The sequence below is a fragment of the Strix aluco genome, chromosome 16, assembly GCF_031877795.1.
Source record: "Strix aluco isolate bStrAlu1 chromosome 16, bStrAlu1.hap1, whole genome shotgun sequence".
NCBI lineage: Eukaryota > Metazoa > Chordata > Aves > Strigiformes > Strigidae > Strix > Strix aluco.
This window is the reverse complement of record NC_133946.1, coordinates 11,460,977-11,476,995: the sequence shown is the minus strand read 5'-3', so window position 1 is coordinate 11,476,995 and position 16,019 is coordinate 11,460,977. Positions and strand designations below refer to the sequence as shown.

Sequence of the window (16,019 nt, the reverse complement as noted above, 5' to 3'; positions counted from 1 at the left end):
TTTACACCTACCTCATAAAAAGGTCTGGCAACAGAACATCTGACAGATTTTAAAGGAAACATTGCTCAGTGAAACTCTGTCTTACCTGAATGTAGGTGGTGCAGCAGATGGGGTCACACATGGTAACTTCAAGATGCAGCCTCTGTGCTTTGCCTTCCTTCCTTCTTGTGGTGCTTACTACAAACAAAATAAATACAAACTATTAGTGCAACTGGTAGCAGAGACCCAGGGTGTAGATTCAGGAGACGCTAGTAAAGCTAGCAGAAGGTGCTCCTACCCTGAGGTGTTTGACCCCACCACAGATCACCACCCCCCCAGCTACAGCCCTACAACCATTTGTGATGCTGCACCACAAAACTGGGTGCCTGGCCTGATCCACGCAGAAAAGAACCCTCAGAAATGGTTCTGGTGAAGGTGTTGATCAGGTGACAGTGTTTCTGCTGATCCCCACAGCACAGTAAGAGTTTGGGACAGTCTGCTGGGCCACACAGAGTAAAGCAGCCTCCTCCTCAAGCTTTATAAAACTGGGTTTAAAATATATATATTAAAAATTAAAAGTTATGTATATAAAACATATATATATTATATATATAAAAGACATCTATATATATTATAAAATGTGGTGAATCCTTTGCTCCCTAACCATCTAGATGAAAAACAAGAATCAGCAGAGAGCAACGATGCTTGCTGACAGTCAGCGATGGAGTAAATATATCCATATGATAGTAAACATAAATTTTGGAGCTCATTTCAGAGCACTGCCTGATGGCCTGCAGATGTCAGAGTCCTGGACAGCTCTCAGTGCTTGCTGGGGGTCAGCTGGCACCAACCTCAAAAGGTGCAGCTCTGTTTCAGTTTTCTAGTTTAAGATAAAATGGTCCAGAAACATTTTTCTGATTAGATGAGCAGATACTGGGGTAGTTCAGCTGCTGACAGCCCCCCCACTCTGTGATGAATGTAGGAGGAGGACAGAGAAGTTTGTAAGCTCCAGACAACTCCTTCATCTCAGAATATTGACAGGCTTTGAATGGGAATCATCATTTATGCTGGTGACACTGATTTCATGACAGCTTCTTTCCATGCTGAGCTGGTCTAAAGACCCAAAGTGAATCGTGTCCCGGTATCACCGAGTTTCTCTAACCAGAAGCTCCTTTCCAAACCGTTCCCACTGCTCAGAGAAGCAGGGCACGGCCTAGTGAAGCCATCGATGACATTTGCTAGACATAAGATTGCTGGAGCTTTTAATTACGAGGCCCAGCCCTTCTGAAACAGGATGAGCAAGTTGGATGAAAACAGCATTAAAAATTTAGAGGAACACATATTTTGAGGAGCTCGGTTTGGGTGTTGTTTACTCTGCAAGGAAGAAGTCTTTGTTCTCAAGCCATCACAGGGGTGTCTGCCGCCAACCTGATTTAAAAGGCTGATCCTGAGAGGCAAGTTAGCCTCCTGGGATTTCAAACTCGGAGATATTCCAAGAGATAGGGCTTTACTGGCCCACAGCTTTTTTGTGTTCCTCAGCAGGCAGAAACAACATACCAACCAAAACCCAGGTGAAGTGGTACAGCCCCCAGCGACCATCGTCCTTGTCACAGCACTGAAGGGCTTCGCGCCGTGGCCGAAGGAGCAAGGCCAAGGACACAGCGCTTGTTTGGTTCCACCTCAGGTAGTCAAGTCAAGAGCGGGCGTCCAGGAGCCGCCACCGCGCAGTAATTCCCCTATTACCGATTGCCTCTGGCCCACTTGGACCAGCATCAGCTGTGGAAGGGAAGATGTAATAAACACCATTGTGGTTTTCTTCCCCGCCCAGAGGAAAAGTTGCCGCCTCTGCTCAGCAGTTAGAGATTTCCTACGGGGCGCAATGCCTCACGGAAGCCCACTGTGCCCATCTCATGAATGTGGAGCCGAGGCTGCCAGATAGAAAGTGGTCAGTGCCTCAAACATTAAATGGCTTCTCCAACACAATCCTGCCAAACTTGCTGTTGCATCCCCCGGGAAAGTCAGCCCAGCCCAGCAGTTCCACTGAAATGTCCTGGTGGCAGATGACACATTTCAGGGGGTAGGGATCTCCTGCACAAAACCTTTCAGCTGGCAAGGCTCACCGGGCTCCAGCACAGCTGATGTTCCTACTGCATTTCCCTTCTGTTGACCCGATATCCTCCTGCACAGCGGTGTGGCTGGCATTCTCTAAATGCTACTTCTCCTAGGGCTGGCCGTGTTTTCATGGTGCATCCTGTACCCAGATCCCCCAGAGCCTCACCGACATCACAGCGAGGAGGATGACAGGGTGCTAGGCGGGTGTGTCACACCCGAGTATCGGTTCACGTTCTCCCGCAGCGGAAGAGGTCGTTCTCCTGTCAAAACCGAGCTGCCAAAATTGTAACTGGCTCTTCCCCTGCCCGTCCAGCTCACCAAGCGGCATTCCTCCCACAACAACTCACCCGGGGCGGTTCCCCTGCGCGGCATCTGGACGTGGGCCAGGCAGCAAGCTGAGCACTAGCCCCCATAGCGCGGCAGGCACCGAAGAAAAACACGGCGACAGGGAACTCAACAAGCACTGAGTTAAGGAAGCCAGGCTTCCTCCAGACCTGTGTCCCGTGGTGGAAGTGTTTCCTTGTTTCGTTCTCTAGTGTCAGAGTTGCAGCTATTTCGTCCCCAGGGCTAATGACAAGGGGTCTCTCTAGCACGTACATGCCATGGGTTCAACACACACCCTGGGGCCAGTAGGAAGGCCTGCAGTGCACATGCACTTTAATAAAATGCTCTCAAAAGCCCCAGTTTTTACAGAGGACCAGCTAGCCAGATGGATCGATCCCACACTGCCACGGACACGTCTGTAAGACCCATACATTTAGCTGATATTTTCCAGCTTAATGATCAGCTCATGAGCTGATCCCATCGTTTTAATTTTGAGACAAACAAAACTAGGTGTTCCTTGAAAGTCTGTGCACATAAAAGACCATCTCCCAGAGTTCAGGGTCCCTCTAGGCCCTCAAACACACAGTCTGCATGGGAGACCCCAAGCACAACTCAAACATCCTCTCCGCAGTCTGGCAAGATAAACTCAGGAGCGGCCTTGCTATCTTTTAAAATTTCCTTCTGGATTTTGAGGAGCAAGAGAGAAGCAACAAGAGATTACACGATGACACTGAGGCTTCTAAAGAAACCCTTCCCAGAGAGCACAGGAACAACACTGGCCATGACGCAAGGGCTGAACTGGCTCAGGCTGCACCACGCTGATGCCAAAACCTCTGCCTGATGTCCAAGGCCAGTGAGCCCTTTACTCCCCTCCTGTACCACGGCAATTGCTTCACCTTGCTTCCTCCCAGAGGTAGGTTTAGCAATCCCTCCCCTCTCCCCGCTGTAGCCCTGGCACAGCTCTGCCAAAGCTGTTTTACCTGTGCCCACTGCCGGGGGCTGAAGGGGGGGCCGAGTGTGGCACAGCCAGGCCCCGCTACCTCCCACCAGCTCATGGTAGAGCTGGGGCAAGACGAAGGGCTTTATGGCTGTGTAACCCTAAGGAGCACAGTGCCACGGAGTGGGGTACCCCGATAGGGGCTCTGCTCCTCACCCCCGACTACTTCAGGGACCTGAAGAGAAAGGACGTTTTGCCCTCTCCCTCCATCTCACAGCACCTTTCCCCACTGAAGACGTCAGGGCAGAGCAAAGCTGGAGGAAAACAACCCGTGAGCCAGTGAGGAGCTGCGGAGGAGAGCACCGGGCTGCACAAAAGGTGCCTTGTTCCCCCCACGAGGCGCTCTGGCAGCACGTCCCCTCCCTCACCGGCGATGGAAAACCCAGCTCCAAGCACTCCTTTGCCACCCCTCCCCACCTTCAACCTCCCCTTTGGGTACAAAATATTTTTGGGCGAAAGAAACCTGAAGTTTAACCCGTCCCTCCTGGGCAGCGCCTCAGCTCGGCTTTTGGTCCCCTCACACCAGGAGTGGGCGAAGGCCCTGGCTGCCCGCGGCACGTTGTGGGGATGCAGCCGGCTCGTCTGGGCCACCAGCTCCTAGTTATACAGTAACCTGTTGCTCCGGGTCCCAGCTCCACCTCTTGCTGCCTCCACATCCCTCCCCTCCTCTCTCCTCTGCCAAGAAACCTCTGTCACCTGCTCTCAGACAACCAGGGCGAGCAGCACCAGGACGAAAGGGCAGAGGGAAGCCAGCGGTACGGGGACCCCCAGGCTGGGGCGCCGGGTGGGCTCTGCCTCGCTCTCCCCCCCATCCTTTGGGCTGGGGCACTAGGCTCGCCGGCGAAGCGCTGTGCAGGGAGGCAGAGGAAGCTTGGCTGCCAGAGAATGGCAGCAGGATTTAACTAGGAGGGCACGGTTCACTGGGAGAGGACGCACGGGAGCCGAGGGAACTGCAGGAGACAAGAGCGGCTTCTCAGCACCGGTAAGTCCCTCCCTGCAAACCCTAAAACTTCACATTCCCCCTCACCCCCAGATGTTTGTCTGCTTCAAAAGTCTGCTTGATTCAGCTGCGGAAGGAGCGGGACTGGAGAGGGAGCTGTGGCTGGGATAACTGTCAGTGCATAGTTTTGCCTTTTTTTTTTTTTTTTTTAAAGGGTAAAAAAAGGTAATTTTTCCAGCATTATGTTTTTGGGGTTTGTTTCCCGTTCTTGCGTTTCCCTGCCGGGCCAGATCCAGTAGGTGGCACTTTCTTGGCAGCAAAATGTCCGTCTGGCACCGAACAGGCTTTTTTTTTCTTTTTTGTTCCTAATTGAAGTCTGGAGACAGTAGTTTTGAGCAGCTGTTTGTTTGCAAACCTCAGGGTTTCCTCCATTCGAGACACATACGGAGAGAATTTTTGCTGTTCCCCACCGGGCACCTCGTCAAGCTGCAGTTCTCGGCTGGTGGGGTCTTCCTGCCCCCAACCTTGACAAGATTCATCACCCTATTTCAAAACGGGGAGACGGTTCACTCAGAGCAGCCCCGTTCCCTGGTGTAACAGCTCTGGCTCCCTGCGAGCTTTCATCTGTGTTAATGAGTTGGAGCACAGCTCTCCTGTCCCCTTTCACTTATTTGCCTGGAAAATGCCAGCGCAAACTCCACCGAGGACAAGGCTCAGGGACGAATGACTTGACTGACGTTACTTTTAAATACTGGAAATAACTGTGAGACAACACAATAGTAAAACATGGTGATTGCCCTGCTCTAATTAGGGCAGCGGGGAGTAACACTTGCATTGCTGGACTGCTCTCAAACTGCACAAGTGAGGGCTGTAACAGGGATCAGATCCCGCCAGCGGTTGCTCATCTGAGAGCTCCAGTGCTGGGTTGCTTTGGTGGTATCTGCCCCTAAGAAGGACTTTTTCGGAGTTAAAGAAATGACAGCGAGAGGCTCAGCCTCCAGCTGACACACACCAGCCTGGCTGGCTGAAGCAGAGACTCAATGCAGGGTTTCACCCGTGACTGCCATCCGCAGTAGCACATTCCTGGCTCCATTTAGTTGAGCGATTGAGTTTTCAGTTGATCAGGGAGAAAAATTAGTCCTTCGCACACAGAAAGGGCAGACAGCAATATTGAAGCAAGGAGCCCTTTAAAACAGGACTGCAAAAAGGGACTTGGGATCCACTGTGGGAACGTGTCTGTGAGTGGCAAAGGTCATTGCTTCACCCTGTTTAAAACCAAGGCTTCAGCTGGGGTTTGGGACAACACCAACAGTTCGATCCCTGCTGTGGTCGGGCCTGGGTCATACCTGCTGCCGGTTTCCACCGCTGAAGTGTTAGGAAGCCCTGCTGGCCGAGGACCTAGTGCTCTTTGGGCTGGATCCCAGCCCTCAGGGACGAGCTGGCACCCACAGGCAGTCCAGTGCAAGATCCGCTCTGCTGGACTCTGCAGGACAGGGCAGGTTTGTCATATAATCACAGAGATCAAAGGGACTGGGGGTGTTTTCAGAAAAAGTTGAGCGCTGGCATGGTTGAACTGGATGTTGATGAGGTCCCAGGGAAGGGAACAGCTGTGAAAGAGGGTGAAGCGGGGCTGCTGTGTGCACACATGCATGGACACACACCCGTTTGCTTGGTATGATAAAGCAGTTTGCCAAGACAAGCTTTCAGTCACCACCCAGCATGGTAAAGACACCAGCGAGCCGCCTGGCCGCTGCACAACACGAGGAGGAAATGTCTTCTGGGCCATGGAGGCAGACAGACTCTCTGTTGGTGCCCACATTTGTAGACTACAAACGACTCACCATCAGTCAGAGTGACAAAACCTGGCCCCGATCCTGGTGAAATAGGTGCTACAGATCGTTGCTTCTGGGGCTCCATCTGCCTGACTCCCGTGGATGCAGGCACCTGGTCTGTACGGACCAGCTTGCCAGGTCGGGTGGCAGCTCGCTTGCATGCAGGCAGGTGCGTGACGGAGAAGACACTCTCTGTGGCAACGTTAACAGCAGCCACCATTTTGTGGGGCTGTCCCGCTGCAGCTGTCTGCCTGGCTTCAGCCATGGGCACGAAGAGCCAGGGAGGGGTTGTGCAGGAGGGACTCAGGCCAGCTAGCTCCACTCTGGCAGAGTCACCAGGCTCTACATCTAGGGGAGGAGACACTGCTGGGGGATGGCCTCAGGGCCAAATCTGCCAGGAGTTTGTTAGCATCTGACCCTGGATGAGAGGGCTTTGAATGTGCTGGAAAACAGAGTGCTTTTCGTACGGTCACTGGATAATTCAGGCTGGAAGTGACAGAGACTCAGAAGAGACCCTAATGCGCTAAAGGACTCAGGAGGTTTCAGTCCTTGTGGTAGACAAAGAAAAGAGCAAAACAGGGAGAATATACACATTAGCTTGTGTGGGCTTGAGAAACATCCATATAAAATAAGTCCGGGTGCAAAGTCTGAGTGTGTGGGGGAGCCTCGGAGTATTATCCCCAGGGAGCTGGATTGCTGCTTTAGAGCCGTGTCTCCCTCACGCTCTCTGCTTCTTTCTCTCTTCCATGCCATGGTCTCCCTCGAAGTGCTAGGTCAGAGCCGTTTGTGGTTTTGATGAGGACTCAGCAGTTTTCTCCTTGTGCAGGGCTGAAGTCTGGCCTCACGTCTACTTTACGTAACAGCAATCAGCAGTACTGCTCTTAACTCCAGGGCAGATGTTAGTGTACGGCCTTTAGCCTGTGAATTTGATGTGATTGGCGATAATCACCCTCTAAATAAACACTCAAGCCTTAGGAGTCTTCCCTAGCGTCCCCAAGAAGAAGTGCCAGAGAAAGTCCATAGACTTTCCAGAGTGACAGAGATGGTTTCCTGCTCTGCAGTAAAGCTTTATCAGCAGCAGGGTGTCTGCAGCACCGGGCAGACCTAGCAGCACATGACTCTGCCAGCACAGCCTCCTCAACCACCCTGCTTTGGCCAAGGTTCAGCAGATGCCCAGAAAAATACCCACCTGCCTGCCCAGGAGGTATTCAAGCCTCCCACTCGAAGGGAGGGGGGAAGGGTGGTACCTTCAGAAACCCTCCCTGCTCATCCAACTGTGTTATAGAAGAGTCCTTGCACCATGAGAAATGGGCCTGTACAATGCCTGAGTGACACGGGAGATGAGATCCAAGGAGGCCCGAGATCACAATTCCTGGATCTCCGCCTGCCCACAAGGCCACACAGCTCTTCATCTGTCAGGATGACTGCAGAGCGGAGCGTTAAGGATTTTCATGTAGCGAGGAGGCTGTGAACAGCAACTCTGCTTGCAGCGGGTTTGAAGTGGTAAACTCAGGGAAGAAGTATGCTCTCATCTATCCCTAAAATATTTCGTTCCCTGACATCAAATCACTGTCAAGAGGGAGTCAAAGGGGATCACGGAGAGAGCCGATCCCATGCGTTGGTGTCGTGCTGCTCCCACATGAACGAGGCCACCTCTGTGCGCAATGCAAGACTTCGTCCTTTCCCATGGCAGCAAGAGGCTTCCTTTCTCCTGGGCTGGGGGAGAAATGCATAATGCTGGGGGGATTAGCCAAAAAAGCCCTGGCATTTTTATTTCCTGATATTTTAAATCAGGAGGAATTGCAATTCAGGAGGGAGGGAAGGGTGTGTAGCTGAGTGCTGGACCGGTTTGGAGATCTTCCCCATTTACCCGCACTGCAGTTCCCTAGGAGAGCCCAGCCCTTGTTCCCATTCCCCAAATGCTCCCAAGGGCGTTACTGCAACGTGCCTGCTGCCTCTGAGGTTCCGCTGAGGGAGAAGACAAAAAGCTTCCAACCCACGGGAAGAGGAAGCCAAAGGTGGGGAGTCACAGGCTCTGCCTGCTCAGCTGCCCTGGAACAGTGACTGAAGTGGCCAGACAAGCTACTTTGGCCCTGATTTGGTTTGACGCACCAAGCAAAGCCTGGAGATGACTGTTCTGCAGGCACTGTTGAACCAGGGGGACCCTCACAGCTGCCCAAGGCAAGAGGCTGATGGCAGAGGATGGGCTGCTCCACATCCCATCAGAGGGCAAGGTCAGCCCCAGCTGGCAAGGCAGCTTGGGATGCTCTGTGCCCTTTCACCCATCACTGCCTACAGAGGAGCGCCACAAATCAACCCCCTCACAAGCATCTCCCACAAAGGTTTTCCTTACCCTGTCGAGATGGGCAAACATGCCAGAAATCCTCATGCCAGGTGCCAGAAGCACATTCCCACATCCAGACCATGGTTGGGTCTTCACCCGCTGAGGCGTTAGCCCACCTATTCACCTCTCCTTTCCCCCCCCCAGTGCACTGCCACAGCTTCTCTCTGGAATTTCAGCTGGGCTGAAGGAGCTGAGCACTGTCAGGGCAATGGGCACCAAGGCAGGAAGGGGCAGTAGATAGGATTTTGTAACAGCCCTGGCTGTCACGATGGGCAGAAATGAGCCCTCGTGGCTCACAGGTCTCCAGCCCAGCCTTGCCCTAGGTGAAGGCAGATCTTTCGATGGCTGGTGGAGTAGTAACACTCCACATTTGGTGGGCTGAGGTCTTTCAACACCACCTTGGAAAGGGCCAGCGAATGCTTTCCCTTTTTTGGTTTCCAGTGGGGTACTGGCCCCCAAAAGCTTTTGATAATTTGAACCTGTTTGAATTTTGTTCTTCCTGCTTCCTTTTTCTTTATTTTTCTCCCCTCTGTCTTATCAGTCTCAACCTGTCCAGATTTATATCCTACAAAGGTAAAGTGCAGACTATCTGAATGGCAATAAACCAAAGTTCAGCCACCCAGCAGTAATGCTTGCCACTGCTGAGTAATTCAGAAAGTGAAATACTGCTGCTGACAGGACAGCGATTAAGATCAAGCGAACAGGCACAGTCCGAGTCAACATCACCCTCCCCCAGACTGTTTACATGTAGCTTTCCCCTCCCTGAGGATGACCAGAAGCGAGACAGTTCTAACCTCTTCATGTGTTAGAGGTGTTGGCTGCCAGGAGAACCAGAGCTGCCACCCAGAGCCGTGGGTTCGGTTCCCCCAGATTCCTGCACCAGCAAATAAAAAGCAAAACCCAAACCCTGACCCACCTCATTGCTGGGGACAAAGCAAGTGGCTTGTCCTAATCTGCTGCTCACCAGGACTCCTCCAGGGTCACTCCTCATCCCACTACTGCTGGCAGGAAATGGTTGGCAATGAGGAGGGCGCTGGTGGGTGCTGCCCTTGGGCCTGGTGTTGCTCACAGGTGGTCACAGAGGGTTGGGGCTTAGGCCAGAACTGCGACTTGTGGACACAAAATCCTTTAAGTCAGGTTTGAGGCTTTCGGTGGTAACTGTATGGAGGAAAAAGCAGTGACTCTGCCTTTGCTCTGTCTGTGCTGTAAACACAGAGGCATCCATTTGCCTGATCCTGAGACACTCCTTTCATCAGGAAATTCACTTTATAAAAACACTGGGGAGAGGAGAAGAGAGAAAGGTAATTGCACCCACGACATCCCTTAATAAATCACAGGCTGGAGCCTGCTCTTATTCCTGACACTGCTGCCTCTTAATTATAGCTGTGTTCATCTGAGGAGACAGAGTAGGAGAGCCAGGCTTTATGCAGAAGGGAGCACTAATTAAAACCTCTCTGTTCCCTAGAAAGATATTCATGCTTTCCTCTGGGGAAGAAGTGAATGGACTTGTCTCTGGCCATTCCCCCAGGTTAATCTGTAACACTGACTTTCACACAGCAAGGCAGTTCATCTTGTTTTCAGTACCTGATGCTCGTGGCATTGCTTCTAGGTTGAGATATGAGACTTTCAAAATTCCTTGAAGAAGGAAGAGGAGTAACATGTCTCCAGGTAGCCTGTGCAGGTGTGGATGTTGCTTGCCTGGTGCAAGGTTAGGTACTAGGGGGTGGCTCTTCAGTCAATGTACACTGACCACAATTTGCAAATTGTCCCTTGCTGAGACTCCAGCCCTTAATATCTGACACAGGCACGACTTCTGTGATGGAGCCTGTGTCCTGGACTGCACCCAAGAAAATCCGCTGATTGGGATTAGATGGGCTTCAACAGGCTTGATCCACGCTCAGATCCACATGAAAAGGGAGTCTGGTCCCTGGGGCTGCCAGGGGAGGGAGTCTTGTACACCAGGCACCTGCACCCAGCACCTCTAGATGATCTCCAGATGGGCTCAGTACCCAACCACACAGGCAGGTGCACTGCTGATTCACCTCTTTTTCCAACACCCAAGAACACAAACCCTTCTAGTAGTATATCTGAAACAAAAATTTGCCCCACCAAAGTGAAAGGGCTGATTCCCAAACAGTGTAAGTGAGCACTCTCCAGTTGGCCCTGCAGAGTTTCAGTAGCAGAGAACCCAAACTGGTGAAGGGAAGGTCCAGTCCAGCATCCAGTTCCCGCCCACCAGACACTCTGATGAAGCCAGAGCAGGCTGGATGTGAATAACATGGGGAAAGTGTTGGGTTGGAGTTTTTCCCCACCTTTTTGCAATAGAAGGGGGGCAGGATGGGAGAGTAAATGTGACATGAAAGGCTCTCAGGGTTAACTGTAGATCTGTAGGACTGCCAAGTTTGTTGCTGTGAGTTGCCACGGCTTGATAAAAAAGTTGATAAAGTTTCACCAGCTGAAAAAAAGAAAAATGCCAGAGAAGCTGCAGCTCAGTCAGATGAGCTGCTGCACTAAACTAGGCAGGAGCAGGTTCAACAGGATAAATTGAGAGTAAATGTACCAGAGCTGTGCTCATTGCTGGTCTCTGCCAGTGTGAGCAGGTAACACCCTAGGTGTGGTTGGGCTATCAGCTGCCTGAGCAATCCTCTCTTGACATGGAAGCACCCTTTTCCCACCGCTCCTCTGTGCTGCTGTGTCTGCTCCAAGCTTAAAAATAAAGAAGGAAGGGCCCCATATCTGTGATTTAAGTTACAAAACTTCCAATACTCTTCAGCTTGGAAAAGAGATGGCTGAGGTGCTGCTCTCCTCAAGATCTGTGATACTGCCTGTGGCATGGAGACAGTGAAGAAGGGAGCAGTTGTTTACCAGTAACAGAGCTGGGGGGCATCCCACAAAACTGGCAGCTGGCAAGCGCAGCATAAACAAAAAGAGACGGCTGAGCACGCTGTGCAGAGCATCTCGCCACAGGCCATTCAGGATGTCAAAAGTTTACACAGGTTGGCCAAATGCAGCTGGACAAATTCAGGGATGAAAAAGGGTACCAAGAGTTCTTAAATCCCACTGCTGGAGGCTGGGAAACTTTGCAGAGAGGCTTCCTGCACGCCTGTCCTGTTCTTGTCCTCTCCTCTAGGCATCCGCCTGTGCTACAGCTGCGTGTGTGCTCCCAACCTGCTGCCCGAGCAGGAACTGAGCATGGGTGATGAGGGAGCTGAGGGACTACCCCATGTCCAGGTAGCTGCCTCTGACCCCTCTGAGCCAAAAGGGAGGATGGAAGGGAGGAGAGGAGCTCCAGCCACAGTGGAAGGAAATGTGGTGCAGGTTTAATCACAGCCTAGGAAGTGAGGACTGAGGGTGACTGGAAGAAATGAGCTGAGAGGTCAAAGCCCGCCTGCCACAGTCACATGCAAACTAGACCAGACAGGCCCCCAGAACATCTGCTCCACACCTGGCACAAGCCCAGACACACTCCTGCTCTCTGCTCCTGCCTGCCAAGACCTTGTGAGCAAACGGTCAAAGGTTAGAAGAACGATCTAAAGCCGTGGAGAAGACTGTGGGAGAGGTCTGGGCTGTCACCACCCTCAGCAGGCCCTGGTATTTTCCCTAGAGCGCAGTGTGTGACGCTGACGCCAATGTGATCAGTCCTTGCCAAGACAAGTGCATGTAGCTGCCAAGATGCTGCTCACAGAGGCCGTGCTCTGCTCCAGCACCACACGGGCGACTGGCACTCCAGTCCTCCTGTCTCAGAATCTGACAACTCAAGCTAAAAGAGGACTTGGTTAGCTCATGACATCTGGCTTAACAACAGGCCCACGCTGATCTCTTGCCAACAGTTAGTCCCACAGGGCAGGACTGAGGAGGACCTGGCTGGGGAGCACCAGGAATAGCACTTTGTTGTAGCCCAAGTGAGCCCCACCAGGGCTGCAGACACTGAAAGAGATCTTCGTGAAAGGTTGGCATCAGCCTCTCACAGACAGCTGTGGGCAAGAGGGCTGCGGCCCTGCCAAAGCCAGGCCTGGAAGGGTTATTACTGAAAGGGCTAAAAATGACATGTATATATATTTACCTACAGCTGAGGGAGAACTGTGCGGGAGGGCTGGCTCCCAGGGTCGCATCTCTGCTGTCAGGAAAGCTGGTATTTGCTGAGGTGGAGGATAAATTACTTTGGTTTCTTCGTTCAGTCAGAGGCTCCCTGTCCCTCTCAAAACCACGTATATTCCTGTGCTCTTGGGGCCACCTGCGCCTTCCCTCCAAATGACTTTCCCAGAATGTGCCAGGTCCTTCAACGTGCACGTTTAGACACGACCCTGCTTCTGCAAAGCTTTCCTTGCTCCAGAGGTGACCCATAAACCTGTGGCTTATCTGAAGATCAGTGTACCCTAAAGACAGTCAGTCCAGTGAGGAGAGCTCACTGGTTTTAAACCACGGGTTGTGGTAACCACCACCCCTGCCTCCTCCTTTGGCTGTAAAAGAATCCATGTGGCCTGTGTTGGCATGACTGTGCCATCCTCCAGCCGCCCTAACCCCTGCAAACACAGCTTGCCCACCTGGCATAAAAGGGCTTTCTTGCTCCTTGCTCCTCTCCTCTTGCAGAATCACAGGGTCATTCAGGCCAGAGGGACCTCAGGAGGTCTCTAGTCCAACCCAAAGCAGAGTCAGCTCCGAAATCAGAACAGGTTGCACAGGGCTTGACTCAGTCTGTTCTTGAAAATCTCCAAGAACAGAGATGGCACAATCTCTCTGGACAACCTGCTCCACAGTGCTAAGGTTCCCACAGAAGAAAGCGTCTCCTTTGTGTCCCCCTGCAGAGCTCCAGCTTTTCGGGACTAGAAATCCCTGTGCCAAGGCCCTGTGGGCATGTGGGAGTGGTTAGTGAAACCTTTCCTCTTCAAGACACTGCCGGAAACTCTTCTCTACCCTTCCCAGCCCTGTGATCACTCCTGATTCCTCTTAGCCCAGCGAACAGACTTCCCTCACAGACTCTCGTCGCAGGCCTCTGCTGCAGGGACCAATTGTGCCTTTCCCTTGCAGGAGATTAAATTTTTTGCGGCAAGACTGTTAAAACATTTCTGCACCGTAAGATTAGAAACTGCCATTTAAATTCTTTTGACAAACCCAGCCTCACACATCCTTCTATTCTAAATGAAACAAAGGGCAAAAGGAACATTGGGGTTTTTTTTGTTTTGGAATGATCTCTCATGGGACTCTTCTGGTTACTGTTTAACTGGCTGTTCATACTGCAAAAACCCCTCCTGCTGACCTCATCCACAGAGCTTGGTGGCTTTACTGAAAGCCCAAACATCAGAAATCAACCCTGATGACAGATGATCACCCTGTAAAAGCCCAGGGTTTACCTGCACACATGCAGGGGGAGGCTCCACAGCTGGCAGCGAGGCTGGCTTGAGCTATTCCCAGTTGCTCACACTCCTGTGACACTCCTTGTGCACAAGTGCTTGTGGGGCTGGGCTGAGTCAGATTCTGGAGCTGATCCGGCTGGAAAATAAACCAGCGAGTTAAAAAAAAAATTTATATGCTGGGGGAACAGGGTTGAAGCCCCATCAGTTCCTGCTCTGAGTTGGAGTGCTCCTGCACACAGTTGCTGGGGATGAGGTGGTGGCCAGGGACAGCAGGAGGGTGGGAGGTGTTGAAGCTGCTCCTGGAACCAAGAACGTAACTTGTCACACTATGGTGCAAGTTGCTAGGAGAGGATCAGGACCATTTGCTCGTCTGTAGCCCAGGTTTCAGAGTGAAAAATCAAGCAGGAGTTTAAAAGCAGGAGAGAGGAACTACCAGAGTAAGATTGCTGTATCTAACGGCATGCCAAGGGTTAATACGAGGAACCTCTAGCAGACTTTGCTGACAGAAGGCTCCAAATGCTGCAGCTCGGTCAAGAGAAACACGAGTTGCTCAAAAAAGAGGTGAAAGCGAGTAGGCAAGGAATGAGCCCATTGAGATCAGCTGCACTCGTGTCCATCCCTGTCGGGAATGCAGGCACCGACTGCCTCAATTCCCCAACACACTCGGCGGCTCCTTCCCGCTTTGGCACCTGCCCCGCACCTCTCCTCCGAGCCACGGTAGCTCACCCCCTTGTAGCTGTTCCATTTCTCTTTGTGAGACTGTAAATTTTTCTAGTGTTCTTTCACTGAGGGGGGCAAAGCCCTGCAGAGCCTAAAGGACATGCTGAAGGAGAGAGGAGAACTCTGTCACACCGGCAAGCTGAAATCTCATCTCTGATGGTGCAAGTTTGTGACCTATAGAAAGGAGCGAGTTTCCTGCATAGGGTTTTTGAGAATAACACTCAGTTCTCTTCCCCTCACTGTTCTCTGACTGTGCATTTTGTAATCTGAATTCAAAGACAAGAGCAGGGCTACACTCAGCTGGGCATGGAAGTTTGGTTAAATATTTTGCAACAGAACATATTTTGCATCAGCAATGAACATTATGGTTCCTATGGGGACTCTCCATGGGAATCCAAAAGTCTCAGCGTTTTGCAGGTAAAACAAATAAATGACTGACAATAAAAGCACATTTTGATGAACTCCCATTTCTGCTTTTCAGAGATGACTGGGAAGTGGTAACTCACAATTTTTCATATAGAATTTTATCTACCATGACATATATATGAAAATACCAACAACAGAAGGAAAAAGGCTAGATTAGACTACTACTGAAAAATGCCCAAGTGCTGCTGCACAGACATTTTTTGCGTATTCCCAGCCTCAGGAGCACAGCCCGCTCCCCTGAGCCACGGGGATGATATACCCTTGTTGTTGCCAGCTGCATCCACAGCCAGTGCCAATGCCCTGAGCCAGGAGCCCGGTGGTACGTCAGCAAAGTCTCCCCATGGGCGAGCTGTGGTCTGTCAGTGTGGACACTTATTTCTGCTACATGGGCTGGGCCCAGTTCTGGCTGCCTGTGCTCCTACTGTGGCTCCCACCACTCAAGCTGGAATCTTAGGGCAACCTGGGATGAAAGGCTTGAGGAAACCAGCAGCAGCCCCTCAACAAGCTCGCAGCGCTTGGGAGATGCGGCTGTCACCTGCACCAGAGAAGGATACCTGGTCAGAGCCCCAGGTGCATTTTGAGGGGTTGAATATACCCTACAAGTAACAACCCCATCCCATCACACCAAAAGCTGACCTGAACCCTGCCATATCTCTGCGAGCGTAGTTGCCACCAGGTCACCGAGCTGGTTAAACTGATATCAGCTTGTTTTCCTGCAGTGACACTCAGAGCTGAGCTCCCATGTGCCAAGTTTGAGCTCAAATGAATTGTTAGCAAGTGGCCAAAAATACACAGACAGGATATGAGTGGGAAGCACAAAATGGGGTGGGAAGAGATGGCAACAAATGTTGTCGTGATTAGCCTAAAGGAGGCTGGAAAAGCCTTGAAAATGTGATTTTCAAGCAATGAATCTCCTCCCTCAAATCTTCTGCCCCACCCTCCCAGTAAAAACCCCAGGGCGAGTTTTACAGCAGAAAATGAAAATTATTGA

At 51.6% G+C, this 16,019-nt stretch overlaps 1 protein-coding gene and 1 long non-coding RNA gene across 2 annotated transcripts in view; one reads left to right on the top strand and one right to left on the bottom strand.

Annotated features, from left to right (window-relative positions):
- Window positions 1-4,052: 4,052 nt before the first annotated feature.
- EPS8L2 (EPS8 signaling adaptor L2) overlaps window positions 4,053-16,019 on the top strand; it is a 65,761-nt gene continuing 53,794 nt past the window's right edge. Inside the window, exon 1 of the mRNA XM_074842357.1 lies at window positions 4,053-4,394. The gene's annotated coding sequence lies outside the window, so the exon portion shown is untranslated. The remainder of the gene's footprint in view (window positions 4,395-16,019) is intronic.
- The window catches only part of LOC141930902 (uncharacterized), a 47,622-nt gene continuing 45,488 nt past the window's right edge, over window positions 13,886-16,019 (bottom strand). Inside the window, exon 3 of the long non-coding RNA XR_012625427.1 lies at window positions 13,886-14,018. This is a non-coding gene — a long non-coding RNA (uncharacterized LOC141930902). The remainder of the gene's footprint in view (window positions 14,019-16,019) is intronic.